Below are 19,754 nucleotides of genomic sequence, written 5' to 3'. Positions count from 1 at the left end.
GGCTAAGGTTTTGGGGTTTGGGCTAGTGTATTGTGTCTGAAATTAACTTAAAAATTTGGACATAGTTTAAATACACAAAATTTATTAAAAATATAAATTATAAATATGACTGATAAATAATAAAAATATTATTCGTGTAGTAAAATAACAACTTAACAGTATAAAAATATAAGAAAAGCTAAAAATTATGGAAAATTATAGAAAATACTTGTATGACTCTCGTAAATTGGTGATGATGCAGGAATGATATTTTTAAACATACATGATGTTTATAAAAATATGAGGGCAAAGTTGGGTATCAACAGTTACCCCTCTTTACCCGGGAATGATCAAAGAGTTGTTGGGTAAAGAAAATGATGACCAATTTTGTCCGAAACGAGTAAGGAATGGTGTGTTTTGAAAAAATGGGGGTCGAACAGTATTTCTTGAGTTGCCTACAAATCCCTGGTATTACGAGAATCAGGTCGTGTACAGTTTTGGATCCAACGGCCAACGAAACCAATGGAATTGTTATAAGAATGGTCGTATGTTTTGATAAGGGTCTTTGGATGCGATATTGTCGTGATCAACAAATGATTTTAGGTGGATCTATGAATGCAAATTTGAATGTTACGGATGTACAAGGTACATATTTGAACGGTTAAAGAAGAAAGGACATTCAATTGCTGGATCCAACGGTGAACGAAATCGATGGAATTGTTATAAGAGTGGTCGTATGTTTTGACAAGGGTCTTTGGATGGGATATTGGTGTGATCAACATATGATTTCAGGTGAATCTATGAATGCAAATTTGAATTTTACGGATGTACAAGGTAGATATTTGAACGGTTACAGAACAAAGGACAATGAATTACTGATTATCGGTTACGAAGGATGTGAACGTTCTGAATGGAAACCAGAGTGAGAATTGCTCTAATTGTAGAACGATTACCTCCTGAGTTACCTGCAAAACTTAAAACACGATGCACGCAAATATATATGGGTTATTGTAAAAAATTTAACATGATGCAAATTCCCTTCGGACCATGAGAGTTTTCTTTGGATGATAAGGATGATGTCCTTAGACTATGAAATCCTGGGCCATGAAGTGTATGATAAGGGATTCTCAAGCCATAAAATGGTGTCCCTGGGCCATGAGGATGATGCCTTTGATTAATGATATGCAATTTCGAGAGATCCTCTGTGTCACGCCCCGAACCTAGGAGTGAGACAAGCACCCGGTGCCTCACCTGACCTGGCGTACCAAATTGTGACTAAGGGACTATGAACACATAATGTCATACTTTGGCCATGGGGCCACCTTGCAAGACAATTTGCGAAGAAAAATATAAAACTGAATGGAAACTAGCGCTAACTAAATATCAATATAAAGCTAGGCCGACAAGGCCGTCATAGCTACTACAGCTGACAAACCACCAATTTATACAAACCCAACATACTGCACTAACCAACAGGATATGCCTACAAGCCTCTACTGATAGATGTACTGTGATCGGAACAGGGCCCCGACCTACCCATAACATATATACAGATATACATAAGATGTACACAAAACTCTAGACCTGGCAACTCCGAAAGACGTGGAGCTTACCGATCAGGCGGAACTCGGGAAACACCTACTGAGGAGGTCTACCCGTCTATCTGTCTGAACCTGCATGCATGAAATGCAGTGCCCCCAAAAAAGGGACGTCAGTACGAAATAATGAACCGAGTATGTAAGGCAATAAAATAACTGAAATCTGAAACTGAATTGATAATATGATAACTGAAATTAACTGGGAGTCAAAGATGATCTGGAGATATACTTACCTGCTGATACTGACTCAACTCCTTCAATATAGTAAGTAAAATAATTATACGGCCTTATAAGGCTCGGTATATATAACTGCTCTGCCATAGTAGGCTCGCTCATAGGCGCTCGGCCATACTAGGCTATGTATCTCGACCATGCTGGGCTCGCTCATAGGCGCTCGGCCACAGTAGGCTCGGTATATAACTTTCCATCTGATCAGAGGTTGCCCAATAGGGGCCTGCCCATCGATTATAGCTCGATGGTAATGAAAATACTGTAATACTGTATATATAGGCTTGTTGCTCTCTTGACTGGAAGAAGACAATACTAAATTGAATATAGAATCTCGATAAGGAATAATATTGTAACTTATGAGACTAGAATAGTGTGAATAAATTCATGAATATGAACTTCTCTTTTTGTCTCATTACTAACACATGTAGCTACGAGATCATGCCAAAATGAAGGAAGGCTTAGCCTTAACATACCTTATCACAATCTTTCCAATCACCAAGTTGAACTCACCTCTTCACACCTTAATCTACAAGAATGATAATAATACTATCGTTAAGTTACGAAAGGTACAACTATCGCACAACGAACGACAAACCTATTTTGTATTAAAACGGGCAGCATCTCCCCTATAATATGCCGTTCCTCCAAATTCAAGATAACACCAACAATACAAGAACAGAACAATAACAAAATATATACATCATTTTCCAGCCCTATATACACCATCAAATACTACAAAACAGCCCAACACACCCCAATCTCTTCGTACACAAAATGACCACCGTAGTAGTGTCAAACGACCCGAAAATGTTATGACAAACGACCAGCCAACCACCCTACATTTATATGGTGTTTATAAACCCCATTCCTCCTCCAAAACTCCACAAAATAGTAATAAAACACGCATCCCAACAGCAACACAAAACAGTCCACAAAACAGTCCGCTACAAGTGAATAACTTGAACTCACGGCTTCCGATCACCGTCCCGTGAGTTCTTACAAGTATAGAACGACTTACCATGAATTTACAGCAGAAAAAATGGATGAAAGAGAGCAGTAAACTCACCTTATTTGTTGGATAACTCAGCTCCTATCTTGGTTCTTCAAACTCTAAGTTTTACCTCCAATTGGAACTTGAAAGGGAGAGAAAATCAATTAGGGTTTGTGGGAAATTTTTGGGAGGATTCTTTGCAGAGCTTATGTCTGGTTATTATGCTCTATTTTAAGTCTAATATATGAAGAAAATAGGCCCTTAAAAGGCCTCTTTGGACGACCCGAAATGGCCCATTTTTGGGCTTTCATTTAAGCAAGTAGGTGACACACCTACTTGTCACCTAGCAGCTTGCGCAGTATCGCAAAATTGCACATATCTCTCTACTCCGATGTCGTATTGACAAATGGTTTAATGAGTTGGAAAATAAACTCATAGATCTTTAATTTTATGGGTGGAACACTCCATAACTTTAAGTATATTGGGAGAAAATCGCAGTTACATTTGACCCAACGTTTCAGTAAAACTTATGAATGTAACTTGTGATGACTTTCATCGACTTTTGTTCCACAACTCTCTTGACTTCAAAACATAACAAACGAATGTCATACGACTAATATAAATCATAACATAATATCATTATCATGTTAATCACCCTAGTCTCACCCCAAAGGTACATGTTATAACATTCCCAACTTGTCGACTTTCAACGAAACATTGTTTCATTCAATTGCTTTAGCTTCTGAACTGTCCAACCCTCTTTGTACTTGTTGTTCATGATCTTCAATATTTGTAACCTCAGAGGTAACATGATTAACTTACTTAATATACTTTTAAATATTATCTCATTTTTGGTCCTACATTAGTTTGCTTACGACGCATTTTTAGGTACGAAAATATAGGGTGTAACATCACTCCCCCCTTGGGAACATTCGTCCTCGAATGTTTACTCTTGGAGACTTTGGAAACTTTTTCCAGAGTATCCTTCGTACACTAGGTTAAAACCAACCTGCACGTAGCCAAAAACATACTATGCATGCCACACATGGCCAATCTTTATAAATAGCATCAATTTGCCTCACCGACCGTAAATCATAAATATTGAAAGTGAAATATAAAAGCTTACCTGATGACCTGCTAGCCTATATAGACCTATGTTGTAGCGTCCCATCTCGAACCATATCTTCAGTTTGAAATAGGTGGGGGTATTTAGACTTCATTTCTTCCTCCGATTCCCACGTCATCTCTTCTACATTCTTGCTCCTCCATAAAACCTTTACGGAAGCTATGTCCTTATTTCGTAGATTGCGGATTTGTCGGTCTAGGATGGATGGAATACCATGAATAATGTGCCTCTGACATAATCTTGTCTCGTAGCCCTGCTACATCTTGAACACACAAACGACCCCTGTATCTGAGAACCCTATCTCCCTTGAGCTCTAACAATGGCTTCTTCTGCTGCGGGACTCGCTCTCTCAACTCGACCAACTCTGGGTCCTCGTACTGCCTGTCCTTGACTTCAGCTATGAGGGATGATTTTGCAGTGTTTTGGATTACAACTTTACCATCCTCAGAATCTACTAACCGAACCCCCAACGAAGCCAATTGATGAATCTCTCTAGCTAATTGTCTTTTCTCGGGCTCTACATGTGCTAAGCTACCCATAGATTGGCGACTTAAGGCATCTGCTACAACATTAGCTTTCCCTGGATGGTAGAGAATGTTAACATCGTAATCTTTCAATAACTCAAGCCATCGCCTCTGTCGCAAATTCAACTCTTTCTGCTTGAAAATATATTGTAGGCTTTTATGATCAGTAAATACATCAACATGAACACCATATAAATAATGCCGCCATATCTTAAGTGCATGGACAACCGCAGCTAACTCGAGGTCGTGGGTCGGATAATTCCTCTCGTGCTTCCTCAACTGCCTTGAAGCATACGCAATTACCTTCCCATGTTGCATCAGGACACATCCTAACCCGACACCTGATGCATCACAATACACGGCATAACCCTCTAGACCCTCTAGAACTGTTAGAACTGGAGCTGAGGTCAACCTGTTCTTAAGCTCTTGGAAACTCCGTTCACAAGCCTCTGTCCATTGAAACTTAATTTCTTTCTGTGTCAACTTCGTCAATGGTGCCGAAAGGGAAGAAAAACCCTCTACGAACCTCCAATAGTATCCTGCTAAGCCTAGAAAGCTACGAACCTCTGTCGGAGTGGTAGGTCTAGGCCAAGATTTCACGGCCTCAATCTTCTGAGTGTCCACCTTTATCCCTTCATCTGATACAATATGCCCCAAGAATGCTACAGACTTCAACCAGAACTCACATTTAGAAAACTTAGCATACAACTTACGATCACGGAGGGTTTGGAGTACCGCTCGCAGGTGGTCCACATGCTCATCCTCTGAACGGGAATAAACCAGAATATCATCAATAAATACTATCACGAACATATCTAAAAATGGTCGGAATAGGCTATTCATTAAGTCCATAAATACAGCGGGTGCATTAGTCAACCCGAAGGACATGACAAGGAACTTGAAGTGGCCATATCGGGTCCTGAAGGCTGTCTTCGAAATATCTTTTTCCCGAACTCTGACTTGGTGGTACCCCGACCTCAAATCTATCTTTGAAAAGCATCTAGCCCCCTGCAACTGATCAAACAAGTCATCGATCCTTGGAAGTGGATACTTATTCTTAATAGTTACCTTGTTCAGCTGCCTATAATCGATACACATCCTCAGCGAGCCGTCTTTCTTCCGCACAAATAGTACTGGTGCACCCCAAGGTGAGGTACTGGGCCTGATGTAACCTTTCTCCAACAAATCTTTTAACTGCTCCTTCAACTCCTTCAATTCGCCAGGTGCCATTCTATACGGAGGGACGGATATTGGTTGAGTTCCTAGAAGCAAATCGATGCTAAAATCAATCTCTCACTCTGGAGGAATACCTGGAAGCTCATCTGGAAACACATCTGCATACTCTTTGACTATGGGAATAGACTGAAGTGTAGGTATCTCAGCATCTGCATCTCTAACTCGCACAATATGATAAATGCACCCTTTTGCGATCATTTTCCTCGCCTTCAGATAGGAAATAAACCTACCTCTGGGTATTGGTGTATTACCTACCCATTCAAGGATTGGCTCACCCGGAAAATGAAATTTGGTTGCCCTTGCTCGGCAATCAACTGTGGCATAGCAAGCTGCCAACCAGTCCATGCCCATGATAGCATCAAAATCCATCATCTCTAGCTCAACTAGGTCAGCTGAGGTCTGACGACTACAAATTGTCACCGTACAACCTCGGTAAACCTGTCTAGCAATAATCGATTCTCCGAACGGTGTAGATACCGCAAAAGGATCACTTAGTATTTCAGGCACTATACCAAACTTCCTCGCGACAAATGGGGTAATATACGATAAAGTAGATCCTAGGTCTATCAAAGCATAAGCATCATGAGAGCAAATGGTTAATATACCTGTCACAACATCTGGTGAAGACTCCTGGTCCTGTCGACCCGCTAAAGCATAGATACAGTTCTGATTACCACCTGAACTGGAACCTCTACCTCTACCTCGACCTCTACCAGCCGAAGACTGAGACTCGCGCCTTGAAGGATGCACGGACATAGATGATCCTGTTGTTGAACTCGCTGGTTGTGCCATTCCCCTCGAATCTCTATTTGGGCAATCTCGCATCATATGCCCCGGACGCCCACATATATAACAAGCATCAGAACCTGCTCGGCATTGGCCCAAGTGTCCTCTACCACAGATGTCACACTGTGGAGGAAATGACCATGTCTGCATAGATCCTGGCTGTCGCTGCAAACCCGATACCCGTGAGCTCTCACCTGGTCCTGACTGAGTATAGCGGTCATACCTGTAACCCTGTAACCGAGGTGGCGGAGGCCTAGGTGTCCGTCCGAAGTACTGGGTCCTATAACTACTTTGAGATTGCTCCTGAGACCTGGGAAATCTCATCCTCTTACATTGCCCTTGCTCAGCCCTCTCTGTACCCTGCTGTCGATGCCTACCCCTTTCTATATTCTGGGCGAATGCCTGAATCCGGGAGATATCCATACTATCCTGCAATGCAGCAGTAGCACATGCCTCGGTTAACTCTGGGGCTAACCCTGCTATAAACCTGTGAATCCTGTCCCGCATAGTAGCAACTATGGATGGTGCATATCTGGCCAATGAGTCAAAATTGAGACTATACTCTCGAACACTCATATTACCCTGCTTGAGGGCTAGAAACTGATCGACTCGAGCCTGTCGGATCTCCCGCGGTAAGTACTGGTCAAGGAAAGCATCTGAAAACTTCTCCCAAATAGCTGGAGGTGTATCACGTCCCCTGGACCTCTCCCATCCCTCATACCAAAGGATGGCTATATCTCGGAGTCGAAAAGCTGCTAGCTCAACTGCCTCTTTCTCCGTGGCATGCATAACACGAAAGATCCTGTGAAGATGATCTATGAAATCCTGCGGGTCCTCCCTCTGATCTGTCCCCGTGAACTCTGGGGGACTCAAACCAATAAACTCTCGGACCCTTGAACTCCCAGACCCCTCAGAAGTTCCTACACTAGCTGATGCCCTAGCATGTTGCTGCGTAGCTACCAACTGTGTCAACAAATGTACCGCACTCCTTAAGTCCTGATCTGATGGAAGTGGAGGGGGAACTGGATGTGCGGTTTCCCTAGGAATCTCCGTAGTTGGTGGAGGAGCCGGTAATGGCTGAGTAGGGGTCTCACCTTGAGCCTCAGACTAGGCCCCATCTACTGGGGGTACCCTGCTGGTCCCCTCACCTACTGTTATATCTCTCCTCTGGCTAGCCGTAGTCTTCCTAGTCACCGTCATCTGTGCATGCAAACACCAACACATAAGTTTAATTCAAATTTCCTATAACTCAATTCTGTAGCACGATTTAGATTTCAAAGAAGGGTAACCAACTCCTAAATGCCCTGTTGTGCCCTGCTTATATAATGTGGTGCACAACACATCTATAAACAAGACCCTACTAGGCACGACTTGTAGACTCCCTAGGACAGAACTGCTCTGATTCCAAGTTTGTCGCGCCCCGAACCTAGGAGCGAGACAAGCACCCGGTGCCTCACCTAACCTGGCGTACCAAATTGCGAAGGGACTCTGAACACATAATGTCATACTTTGGCCATGGGGCCACCTTGCAAGACAATTTGCGAAGCAAAATATAAAACTGAATGGAAACTAGCGCTAACTAAATATCAATATAAAGCTAGGCCGACAAGGCCGTCATAGCTACTACAGCTGACAAACCACCAATTTATACAAACCCAACATACTGCACTAACCAACAGGATATGCCTACAAGCCTCTACTGATAGATGTACTGTGATCGGAACAGGGCCCCGACCTACCCATAACATATATACAGATATACATAAGATGTACACAAAACTCTAGACCTGGCAACTCCGAAAGATGTGGAGCTTACCGATCAGGCGGAACTCGGGAAACACCTACTGAGGAGGTCTACCCGTCTGTCTGCCTGAACCTGCATGCATGAAATGCAGCGCCCCCAAAAAAGGGACATCAGTACGAAATAATGTACCGAGTATGTAAGGAAATAAAATAACTGAAATCTGAAACTGAACTGATAATATAATAACTGAAATTAACTGGGAGTCAAAGATGATCTGGAGATATACTTACCTGCTGATACTGACTCAACTCCTTCAATATAGTAAGTAAAATAATTATACGGCCTTATAAGGCTCGGTATATATAACTGCTCTGCCATAGTAGGCTCGCTCATAGGCGTTCGGCCATACTAGGCTCTGTATCTTGACCATGCTGGGCTCGCTCATAGGCGCTCGGCCACAGTAGGCTCAGTATATAACTTTCCATCTGATCAGAGGTTGCCCAATAGGGGCCTGCCCATCGATTATAGCTCGATGGTAATGAAAATACTGTAATACTGTATATATAGGCTTGTTGCTCTCTTGACTGGAAGAAGACAATACTAAATTGAATATAGAATCTCGATAAGGAATAATATTGTAACTTATGAGACTAGAATAGTGTGAATAAATTCATGAATATGAACTTCTCTTTTTGTCTCATTACTAACACATGTAGCTACGAGATCATGCCAAAATGAAGGAAGGCTTAGCCTTAACATACCTTATCACAATCTTTCCAATCACCAAGTTGAACTCACCTCTTCACACCTTAATCTACAAGAATGATAATAATACTATCGTTAAGTTACGAAAGGTACAACTATCGCACAACGAACGACAAACCTATTTTGTATTAAAACGGGCAGCATCTCCCCTATAATATGCCGTTCCTCCAAATTCAAGATAACACCAACAATACAAGAACAGAACAATAACAAAATATATACATCATTTTCCAGCCCTATATACACCATCAAATACTACAAAACAGCCCAACACACCCCAATCTCTTCGTACACAAAATGACCACCGTAGTAGTGTCAAACGACCCGAAAATGTTATGACAAACGACCAGCCAACCACCCTACATTTATATGGTGTTTATAAACCCCCTTCCTCCTCCAAAACTCCACAAAATAGTAATAAAACACGCAGCCCAACAGCAACACAAAACAGTCCACAAAACAGTCCGCTACAAGTGAATAACTCGAACTCACGGCTTCCGATCACCGTCCCGTGAGTTCTTACAAGTATAGAACGACTTACCATGAATTTACAGCAGAAAAAATGGATGAAATAGAGCAGTAAACGCACCTTATTTGTTGGATAACTCACCTCCTATCTTGGTTCTTCAAACTCTAAGTTTTACCTCCAATTGGAACTTGAAAGGGAGAGAAAATCAATTAGGGCTTGTGGGAACTTTTTTGGGAGGATTCTTTGCAGAGATTATGTCTGGTTATTATGCTCTATTTTAAGTCTAATATATGAAGAAAATAGGCCCTTAAAAGGCCTCTTTGGACGACCCGAAATGGCCCATTTTTGGGCTTTCATTTAAGCAAGTAGGTGACACACCTACTTGTCACCTAGCAGCTTGCGCAGTATCGCAAAAATGCACATATCTCTCTACTCCGATGTCGTATTGACAAATGGTTTAATGCGTTGGAAAATAGACTCATAGATCTTTAATTTGATGGGTGGAACACCCCATAACTCTAAGTATATTGGGAGAAAATTGCAGTTACATTTGACCCAAAGTTTCAGTAAAACTTATGAATGTAACTTGTGATGACTTTCATCGACTTTTGTTCCACAACTCTCTTGACTTCAAAACATAACACACGGATGTCATACGACTAATATAAATCATAACATAATCTCCTTATCATGTTAATCACCCTAGTCTCACCCCAAAGGTACATGTTATAACATTTCCAACTTGTCGACTTTCGACGAAACATTGTTTTATTTAATTGCTTTAGCTTCTGAACTGTCCAACCCTCTTTGTACTTGTTGTTCATGATCTTCAATATTTGTAACCTCAGAGGTAACATGATTAACTTACTTTATATACTTTTAAATATTATCTCATTTTTGGTCCTACATTAGTTTGCTTACGACGCATTTTTACGTACGAAAATATAGGGTGTAACACTCTGGCCATGGCATGATGTCTTCGGGCTATGAGTATGATGCCCTCATACTATGGTTCCTTCGAATAATGCGGCAATATTTTAGCCCATGAAATGGAAAGATGCGGTGATATCAATTGTTTCAGAGAGGAAACAGGTAATGCTTAGTCATATGCTAGAACGAGACAAGACAAGGATTAGTCTTGTATGGGATGAGGGAAATGATTAGCCTGATGCAAAGAAAGCCAACATTTAGCCTTATGCAATGATTGAGGCAGTGCTTAGCCTCGTGCAATAATGGAGGCGGTGTTTAGTCTCATGCAATAAAATGAGGGCAGTGCTTAGCTCCATACAAATAAAGTCAGCGTTTAATGTTATGCAATGATGAAGGCAGTGCTTAGCCTCATACAATAATGGATACAGTGCTTGGTCTCAAGTAATAAAATGAGGGCGGTGCTTAGACCTATCAAAATAATGAGGGCAGTGCTTAGCCCTATGCATAGGAAAGCAATGCTTAGCCTTATGCAACAATGGAGGCAGCCCTTAGCCTCATGCAAGGAAAGGAAGTGCTTAGCCTTATGCAGTATGGAGGACAGTGTTTAATCTCATGCAATAATGGAGACGGTGCTTAGTGTCATGTAAGGAAAGGCAGTGCTTAGCCTCATGCGATAATGGAGGCAGTGCTTAGCCTCATGCAAGGTGAGGGCAGTGTTTAGCCCTATGTAAGGAGTAGAGACAATGCTTAGTCTTGTGCGAAGAAAGGCAATGTTTAGCCTTATGCGAAGATGAGGGTAGTGCATAGCCCTATGCAAGGAAAGAAATGACTAAATGCGAGAGGGCAAAGTATTTCTTAGCTTGACGCGTTTGCGTTCGACGACTTTTATCGATGTGAAGATAGTGATCTTGTTGTGCGTATATATTTACGGACATTCCTGTTATATCCATTGTACCTGTATCCAAGGGAAAATTGTGAGTTTGGAGTGGGAAGGTTGGTTTGTACCCTCGATTCCTTGCTTTGCCTTTGCTCTGGCCTTGAGGTCCTGTTTGAGTCACCTCAGGTAACGTCTGGCTACTATAAAAATGAAATTTTCAAAAATTATACATTTGTAATAAATTGTTTATATAAAAATGTAGTTGTTTGAAATATGTGATGATGCATGAGAGCAAATAAATTTTGTTAAATTGATGACTGTGACACGCTTTTGAGACATTGCAACCTCCTTAATTCGGAATTTTGAGGATCCTCCTCAAAATTCTACCCCAGTTTAAATGCATACTTTTGACGATACATTCTTTGACAATTCTAAATACAACGAGATCAGGCAAACTCGAGATCTTGTCCGTATTTTTGACCATAGGGGGAATGAAGAATTTATTATGATGTGACCAAACCCACAAGGCTGCCTATGTATCCCCTCTTAAATGGGAATCAGGTCAAGCGTAGTTCAGGTTACATCAAATAGAATGTGCAATCAAAGTCTTAAATATAGTATATCTTGACTGCATCCGAATTGATAGGTTTTGGCCAAACCTCTCCATCCATCTCTGCGAGTATAAGTGCTCCTCCTATTAGTACTCGGTGAACTATGTAAGGGCATTGCCAGTTGGGTGAGAATTTCCCCTTCGCTTCATTCTGATGTGGGAAGATTCGCTTCAACACCAATTGCCCCAGTGTGAACTGCCTTAACCTAAACTTTTAATTGAAAGACGTTGCCATTATGTTATGGTAGAGATGACCGTGACACACTGTGTTCATTCTTTTACCATCAATGAGAGCTAGTTGTTCATACCCGTTTCGTACCCATTCCGTGTCGCTGAGCTCAGCTTCTTGTATAATTCTTAAGGAAGGGATCTCTACTTAGGCAGGGATAACGGCTTCGGTACCATAGACTAGTAAGTAGGGAGTTTCCCCAGTTGATGTGCGAACGGTAGTGTGATACCCGAGGAAAGCAAATGGTACCTTTTTGTGCCATTGCTTGTAGTTGTCCACCATTTTCCTCAATATCTTATTGATATTCTTGTTGGCGGCTTCTACGGCTCCATTCATTTGCGGCCTATATGCTGTAGAGTTTTGATGATTGATATTGAATGTTTCACACATAGCTTTCATCAAGTCACTGTTAAGATTGGCGGCATTGTTAGTACTGATTGACTCAGGTACTCCAAATCGATAAACAATGCGATCCCGGACAAAATCCGCTACGACCGTTTTAGTCACAGCCTTATAGGACGCGATTTCAACCCATTTTGTGAAGTAGTCTATGGCCACCAAAATGAACCTGTGTCTGTTTGCTGCAGCGGGTTTGGTTTGATGACATCCATGCCCCAAGAAGAGTAAGGCCAGGGTGAACTCGATGCATTGAGTTTATTGGGCGGTACTCGTATCATACCAGCATGTATTTGGTTACACTTTTGAACTTATTTGATGCAGTTTGCTTCCATAGTCATCCAAAACTACCCTGCTCTTAATATTTTCTTGGCCAAAAAAAAATCGTTCATGTGGGGTCCACAAGTTCCGGCATGTATTTCTTAAAGCAATCTAGATGCCTCCTTGGCATCGACACATCGCAGTAATCCTAAGTCAGGAGTTCTTCTATATAGAATTCCTCCGCTTTGAAAGAAATGATTGGCCAATCTTTGGAACGTGCACTTCTGAGTGTGTGTAGCATTCTCTGGATATTCTCTCTTTTCCAAGTATTCCTTGATGTCATGGAGCCACGGATTTCCGTCAAACGCTCCTTCAACATGAGCACACTAAGCTTGTTGCTTATGAATTCCTATTGAGATAAGATCGATGGAATTCTTGTCTGGATGTTGTATCATGGAAGACAAAGTGGCTAATGCATCTGCAAACTCATTCTGAACAATTGGAACATGTTTGAACTCTATCTTTGTGAACCTCTTGATAAACTCTTGTACACAATGCAAGTACGGTAATATTTTGATGTTCTTAGTAGCTCATTCTCCTAGAACCTGGTGCACCAATAGATTAGAATCTCTAATTACTAGTAACTCCTGAATGTTCATGTCGACGGCCAACCTGTGTCCCAAGATGCAGGCTTCGTATTCTGCCATATTGTTGGTGCTCGGGAACCTGAGTTTTGTGTAGACCGAGAAATGTTGACCTATTTATGATATTAAGACAGCTCTGATGCCCACTCCTTTGAAGTTTGCTGCTCCGTCGATGAACATCTTTTAACCGTCGTATGGTTCAGTAACATCTTCTCCTACAAATGATACCTTTTCGTCTGGAAAATATGTCTTCAGTGGTTCATATTCTACGTCTACTAGATTTTCTTCTAAGTGATCAGCCAATGCTTACCCTTTGACTGCCTTCTGAGTTACATAGATGATATCGAACTCACTCAGCAATATCTGCCACTTTGGTAACTTATTTGTAGGCATGGGTTTCTAAAAGATGTATTTTTGCGGATCCATCCTTGATATGAGATATGTAGTGTATGTACATAAACAATGTCTTAACTTCAAGGCTATCCATGTCAAAGCACAGCAAGTGTGTTCCAACAAACAGTACTGGGCTTCGTAAGGTGTGAACTTCTTGCTCAGATAATATATCGCTTGCTCCTTCCTTCGCGTTTCATCATGTTTTCCTAGAATGCAGCCAAAGGCCCCATCCAACATAGACAAATAAAGCAACAAAGGTCTTCCTGGTTCTGGCGGGACCAACACGGTTGGTTTAGATAAATACTCCTTGATTTTGTCGAAGGCTTTTTGGCATTCTTCAGTCCAACTTGTTGGAGCATCTTTCCTCAGCATTTTGAAGATTGGCTCACATATCACCGTTGAGTGTGGTATGAAACGACTGATATAATTGAGGCGCCGTAGAAAACGCATCACATCTTTCCTATTCTTTGGCAGTGGCAAGTCCTGGATAACTTTGATTTTTGACGGGTCCAGCTTAATACCTCGGCGGCTGACGATGAAACCCAACAATTTTCCAGCAGGGACTGCGAAGGCACATTTGGTAGGGTTCAACATAAAGTTGTATTTTTGGAGCCGATCAAAAAATTTCTTTAGGTCTGCTATGTGATCCGAACTCCTTTTATATTTGATGATAACATCATCCACATAGACCTTTATTTCCACGTGTATCATGTGGTGGAAGATAGTCGTCATGGCCCTCATGTAGGTTGCCCCAGCATTATTCAAACCAAACGACATCATTTTGTAAGAATTGGAGTTCCTATGGTGTGATAAAGGCGGGGTTTTCGGCATTCTCTTCATCCATCCAAATCTGATGGTATCCTGCGAAGCAATCCACAAATGATTGAAGTTCATACTTTGCACAGTTGCCAATCAGTATGTGTGTGTTAGGCAGCAGGAAATCATCCTTAGGACTTTCTCTGTTCAGATCTCGGTAATTGATACATACTCTAACTTTCCCATATTTCTTTCGAACTGGCACAATGTTGGCTAACCAGGTCGGGTATTCGACCACTCGGAGAACCTTGGGTTTGATTTTCTTGGTTACCTCCTCTTTTATCTTCAAACTCATATCTGGCTTGAACTTTCTGCGCTTCTGCTTTACCGCCGAACACATGGGATTGGTGTGTAGCTTGTGAGCTACTATGGATATGCTTAACCCATTCACATCATCGTAGGACCATGCAAAAATATCCTCATATTCATTTAGAAGCCTGATATATTCTTCCTTCTCTGTCAGTGATAGATGGATGCTTATGCGAGTTTCCTTGACAACTTCGAAATCCTATAAGTTAACGGCCCCAGTTTCCTCCAACTTAGACTTCGGTTTGTTTTCAAAATTCTCTACTTCTTTGATCATTTCGTCAGGTATTACATCATCTTCCAAATCTTCTGAATCACTGTCCTTATGTCGCGTTATCGCACTACATGTCACAGTCGTAAGTTCATCGGGATATGTAATAATTATGCTGAAAAGAATGTAGAAAGATAATAATAAATATAAAAAACAATAATGCATTAATAAAACTTTAAAATGTCAACAAGTGCGACTCGATGGATAGAGTAATTATTTCAAAACAAAATACTGAAAATGTCTTAAATGCTTAAGACAATTTGAAAATAAGTCATGCTAATTTGCCAGGCTACCCAGAAACTTGGCGAGCTCGGGATGGTGCAGCGGTCCAGTTCTTGAGAATAACTCCCTCTTCCATTGTCTGAATGGTAAAGTCTTCCTCCTCCTCAACAACAACAATTGCACTGCAGTCCATGTCTTCTTCATCTAGAAACAACTTCCTCATGCCAGCCAAAATCTCATCTTCCTCAGATCGCCAGATTATGTCAGCCTCACAGAAATGCCGGGTGCAGAGGTGATACGGGTTGTTCCAGTGTATAATAATGGGTGCACTATGGCACTGTCCAATTCTAATACTCTTGCACGGTATAGTCATATCCGAGTCCAAAGGTTGTGCCATGATACTGTGGTTGTACGGGTTTAGTGATCCCCTAAAGCTTTTTGCCGAGACCCTTCCCTGGTTCATATCACGTCCACAACAGTATGCTTTCTATCTTCTTACTCCACCATTGATCATTTTCAATTGTGTTGACCAGCTCATTGCGGTGATATGTTTATCCCTCCAACTTCCTCCTATTATTGATGTCTGGAATGGTCTGGTTAGTGTAGATATGGTTGCTTCCGTCTCCATGAATAATCACTTCCTGATGATTCCATTCGAACTTCACAGGTTGGTGCAGAGTAGAAGCCACTGCTCCAGCTGCATGTATCCATGGTCATCCCAACAATAGGTTGTAAGTAGCAGATACATCTAGCACACGGAACTCAACAACAAACCAAGTTGGACCCATCTGTAGATCAAGGTTGGTTCCCCCGATAGTGGCTCTCTGAGATCCGTCAAATTCCTTCACATTTATACTTCCCATTCGTATCTTGTGTAGGCCCGTACATGATCTTTTCAAGGTTGCCAGTGGACATATGTTCAGACTTGAACCTCCATCGATTAGGACCCTGGCAAAGAACCTGTCCTCAAATTGCACTGTGATGTGCAATGTCTTTTTGTGACTCAACCCTTCTAGCAGTAACTCATCTTTGTGGAAATTAATTTTTTGACTCTCCAATACCTGTCCGACCATGTTAGCCATCTCTCCACTAGTAATGCTAGCGGGTACATAAGCTGCACTTAACACTTTCATCAAGGCATTCTTGTGTGCATCTAAATTTTGCAACAGTGATAAAATGGATGTGTAAGCAGGAGTCTTGTTCAGGTGGTCAACAACAGAGTATTCCCTTGCTTGTATCTTCCTCCAAAGGTCGTTAGTGCTAGTCTCAACAACAGGCGGCTTAGGTGCGCTTCTTTGTTTGTTCCTCCAAGATTCTCAAGTGTGTAAACTCTGCCAGTTTTAGTCATACCTTGCGCGACACTTGTTTCTTCCATTTTGGCTTTTCCCTTTCTTCTTGCTTCCACAACATAATCCCACGGGACAACATCAGACTTGTAAGATGGTGTGGAAGCTACCATTATAGTGAAGGCTGTAGCTACATCAACTTTAAATAGGGCCTGGGTTTGTACCACAACTGGTGTGAGGGTGACCAGAGATGTTTTAGGAGCGTCTCCTAGAATGAGTTTGATGGTTACTTCCTGATCCCACTCCTCATCAATTTCTATCATGTTCACTCCCTCACCTCTGTGATTCGGGAGAGGGTTGTTATGGATATTCGGCGCAGTTTCCGTTACTTGTATAACCATAGTGTCGATCAGCGTCAGAATCTTGTCGTTCAATGTACGGCATTCCTCAATGGTATGGCCCTTCATGCCTGAATGATAAGCACATATTTTGTTAGGATTGATCCATTAGGAAGGATTTTCCACAACAACATATTTCTTAGGCGGTAAGAGCCTAAGTATATCCCCAACAGAGTCGCCATGCTGTCGCATCCTATTTTCTCGCAAAAGCGGCCTTTGACGTGTGACAACTCTTTTAAATGAAGGTAATTAAAAGAGAAGAGTCACCACCTAATGATTTTTAAGGTGCGTTAGGGCACCTATTTGTGAATAACTCTATTTTAACTAGTCCGTGTCACCAAAGATCGGGTAAGGGCTCAAATTACCTTAAAGAGAAGGTGTTAGGCACTCCTCGAGGTCCACAACTGTGGGTCCTTGTCGAATTTTAAACTATGTGGATTGTATTATTAGGCTAGGTGATTAAATAAATGAAGTGTAAATGACAAGTATATAAATAAAAGGGGAGTCCTAAGTTCTTTAGCCTAAAGGATCACCCCGTGCAACATAAATAATACTTCGCAACTCACTTAAGGTAGGGAGTTTCTCATGTTATTCAGCGGGCACAGACTATCATCTCCTGCTACCCAATTACTATGTTGAAGTCGTTACCTAAAGGAACTCTAATTCAATTCTAAATCGTACGCTAGACGTGCGCCACCCGTCCCATACCTATGGTCCAGGAGGCTTTGGACCTCTATTTGGGAGGTTCTAGACTTTACCAAGGTTGCTCAAAATGATAAAACTAATTGCGTATTCAAAACAAGTAGGACTGCACATAATAGCAAAGAGTGGCTCATGTTAGCCTCCACACATAATGACAAAGAACGCAAATAAGTTCGAGGCTACACAGTAGATAATTTCCAGATTAAGACGTATTTGAGTCGTTAAGTCTTATGGGCATGATTTCTATATCATTCTGATTTCAAGTCGTACAGACAGTGTTGCTGTTCCAAATTAACTAATTTGCAGATTACATGTGATATAAAACCTATATACATGATTTATAAGTTATTTGCGCAACGGGCAGTGAGAGCTATTAGAAAATTTGGAATTATCAATGTTTGATTGTATAGACATTCTCTCTAGGCAAGTAACAATATCCCATAGGCAAGATTTCTAATCGTTGTTATCTGAACTCGATTTTGTCATACTTATCCTATAGGCATGCTATCTAGGCGGCAGTATAATAAAACAACAGAAGCAACCGATTAGTTAATTAGTTAAGAACCTATAGTCATGGTATCTAGATGAGCATTAACAAAGGTATGTATGATTACAACCCTATAGTCCTTCTATCTAATAATCATATAGAAGTAGACATGAGAGTAGGTAAAATATTTAGTCAAACAATCATGCTTTTGAATAATGTACATGCGTTAGGCAAGTTGAGTTAAGTGTGTGAGTTACTATAGGCATGGTTTCTAAATCGACAAACTATATGTTACACATCCTATAGACATGTTGTATAAACGCACAGTAATAACATATAAATCAAGTATAGTAATGGCTAACATGTTTGAAGTAGCGAGTATTAGTCAAGTTAGGTGAGATATGTGTGGTTCCTATAGACATGATTTCTATTAGCGTGCAGAAGTGGAGCAAGTCAAACAGAATAGCAAATAAAACACATGGACCCCATAGGCATGTTCTCTACCCTTTATTCAAGAATAAAGCACACCTATTCCCCAATTTCACTAATGCCCCAACTATTCGTTATTACAAGTTACAAGACAAAAATGAAATAATACAAACTGAAAGATGACAAAATACAGACTGAAACAACTACGGCCCCCACCAAAGAATACAGGCCCACTATAAAATAACCTAGTTAATTCCTAGGCCTTTAGCAGCGTCACCAACCAACAGACCCAAATCTCAGGCTCACATGGACAGTAGAATCTTCCTGAATCCAATGCCCAGATCCAACAACATGTATGTCCCAACACCAGACCCAACGAATAACTTACTTATCCAAATGGGTGCCAAACTTAACCATATAGGTGACAAACCGCTCATGGAATTAATTAAACAACTTTTCACACTTAACTCTTAAAGTTGTAACTAACAACAGTTCTAACCAAAGCACATAGACGAGATCACATGAAACATTGACAAGTTCACAAGGCATGTTCAGTCTTGTGTTTTTAGAAACAAAGCTAAAGTGATATGATTGACCATCATAGGATAGTGAACTATTCCAAAAGAGATTCAAAAGTAAATTGATTCAGAATTAACCTAAAATAACTTTAGACACAAGATTTAAACATGAAAATCTCATAGAGTCATAGACAAGAAAAAATAGAGCATAGCCTCCGCATGCAAGTTTTAACATGAAGGCTTAGTGAAAAGCAACATAACCTAACATGTTCATGATCGATCAACTACTTAGTTGAGAATGAGAAAAACTTTAGCATGTTGAACATCAGTCATAATACCAAAGTTCATAAATAATATCAGAACTCATGATAGATGAAAATATATCAACTCCATATTAACAGGATATGTAAATACTAGGTCTTGATAACATATATGAGAAGGGGCTATATATTGCATATCATTCTAAATGTCTTTAGGCAATACTAAAGAGTATTGGATTGAACAAGTAGGGAGCACACGTTAAGTAGAAA

The sequence above is a fragment of the Nicotiana tomentosiformis genome, chromosome 9 (genome assembly GCF_000390325.3).
Source record: "Nicotiana tomentosiformis chromosome 9, ASM39032v3, whole genome shotgun sequence".
Lineage (NCBI taxonomy): Eukaryota > Viridiplantae > Streptophyta > Magnoliopsida > Solanales > Solanaceae > Nicotiana > Nicotiana tomentosiformis.
Note: the sequence above shows the minus strand (reverse complement) of the source record.